This window comes from Myotis nattereri (genome assembly GCF_964212035.1).
Source record: "Myotis nattereri genome assembly, chromosome: 17".
Classification (NCBI taxonomy): Eukaryota; Metazoa; Chordata; class Mammalia; order Chiroptera; family Vespertilionidae; genus Myotis; species Myotis nattereri.
In genome coordinates, this window is record NC_138092.1 from 51,261,393 (window position 1) to 51,263,427 (window position 2,035).

A 2,035-nucleotide genomic window follows, 5' to 3' on the forward strand; every position below is an offset into this window, starting at 1 on the left:
CAAGCCAGGCAGTTATGTTCACGAAACAAAGGCCTTGGGGTGACCTTTCCGGAGGCTCACAGGTGGCCGCTTGCGACGCACCTATTCAGATCGCCCGGTTAATGATGAATTTAGCTCCTATTTAACCTGATTGTGAGGAAACATTAACAGATTGTCCATCTTGTCCCACATTTGTGCTCTAGTTAACAGCGGCTGAATATTAACCACCAGTGAGTGATTCAACATGGGGGGGAGGGGCGCGAGGTCACATGAGTGGCAGGTTCAATGGAGGGATGCCTCTCTCAAGGACACAGCCTGGCCTCCCTGTGTCATTACGTGTGTGTGTGTGTGTGTGAAGACACGTGCCAATGGGGACAGTGGAAGTTTGCATAAAGGAAAATTAAGCTAAAGGACTTTCAGACTATCTGAGACAGTTGGAGAACAGATGCTGTCAATGGCCTCTCTTATCACTCAAAAGATGTCCTGTTTTATACTTTTCCTATAATTCTTTCCATTCAGAGACCTGGTTTTTAGGAGCTGCCAGGCTATCTATCGGGTCCCAGGCAATCTCCATGGACCACTGTCCTAGCTGTTTTCACTGCCTCGGACATCTTCCCAGGAAACTGGAGGCTCTGAAGGCAGGACCTGCTCACCCCCAACCCCACTGCGCATGTGGGAGGGGTGAGCTCATGTGCGCCAGGCTGTCCTGCCTGCCATCCAACTGCCCTGCCCACTGTCAGGGAACTCCCTTCACTCTCCACCTCCAGTTTGCCCACTGGTGAAAGAGGGAATAGTATCTTTGAGGGATTAAATTAGACAATAAATTTAAACAGTGCTCTGTAAACCTGCACTAATTATCAAACAAATATCCTCTAAACCTATATATATAAAAGCCTAAGCGACCACCTGACGAGCCTCTAGTATATTAATAATGCATGTATTACCAAGCATTACACTCATAGAAGTAAAACTCCTTTTATTGGTTATTCTGACCAGTGAAAACACCCCACTTCTTCTTAATCGGCGAACCTCCTGGGGAAGGGCTTTCTGAAAGGGAAACATTGGTTTTATGCGACTTGTGTGGTGATGTTGTTTGATCTTCGGTGTTTTTTATATGACAATGCGATGCCACCAGTTACCTCCAGAGCTGCTCCTGCCTGCCGAGGATAACTGGTGTCTGACAACATGTTTCAGCTCAAAGTGCAGTCTGTTTGCTCCCAGGTGCAGAGAACAAGCTGATGGTCGCAGATGGGAGGGGAGGGGCCTGGGCAAAAAAGGGGAGGGATTAAGAAACACAAATTGGAAATCTCAGAATAGTCACAGGACGTAAAGTACAGCGTAGGAAATACGGTCAGTAATGCTGTGAAGATTACGTGTGGGGCCAGGTGGGTGCTGGACTTAGGGGGTCACCTCACCTGACCTTTAGAGATCCTGAATGCGAACGGGGTGAGGCAGAGTCTTCCGAGAAAGCTCTCCTGCCCCTTACCCGTCCTCCCGGCCACGCTGCTCAGAAAGCTGCTGGTTTCAGTGGCACCCAGACCCCCTGAGGCCGCGTTCTCTGGAGTGGCCTGAGGATCCAAAGATACAACAAAATCCGAAGTGTGGCAATTGCCTGTGAGAATCAGCAGAGTAAGCACATTTAAGGCAGGCCAGCAGGCACCCTCCCCACAATGAATGGGGTGTACTTAGAGAGCGCCCTACACCTGGACAGCCCTGGAGAGGGGCCCCATGGCCATGCCCCCTCTGGGCCTTCTGCCCCTGAGGCCACGCCCCCTCTGGGCCTCTTGGGCCCCCATGCCCCGCCCCCTCTGGGCCTCTTGGGCCCCAGGCCACGCCTCCTCTGGGCCTCTTGGGCCCCCCCAGGCCACGCCCCCTCTGCGCCTCCTGGCCCTGCCAGCTCCCGAGAACACAGCCCCAGGGCAGAGGCCACCACTCAGAACCGGAACCGAAGCTCCTCCGAGGAAGAGGCGCGAGGCCAGCAGTTTCATCCGTGGGACCAACATCATGTAACAGGACCACTGTGTGGACGTTTTGCCTCCATGTGTGCTATTGAGTC

At 52.6% G+C, this 2,035-nt stretch overlaps 1 long non-coding RNA gene across 1 annotated transcript; it reads right to left on the reverse strand.

Moving 5' to 3' along the window:
* Nucleotides 1-931: 931 nt before the first annotated feature.
* LOC308533208 lies at nt 932-1,547 on the reverse strand. Its single transcript, XR_013997047.1, has 3 exons — nt 1,395-1,547; nt 1,119-1,243; nt 932-1,026 (listed from the first exon to the last, which is right to left on the reverse strand). It is a non-coding gene; the product is annotated as an uncharacterized lncRNA (long non-coding RNA).
* Between the last annotated feature and the right edge of the window lie 488 nt (nt 1,548-2,035).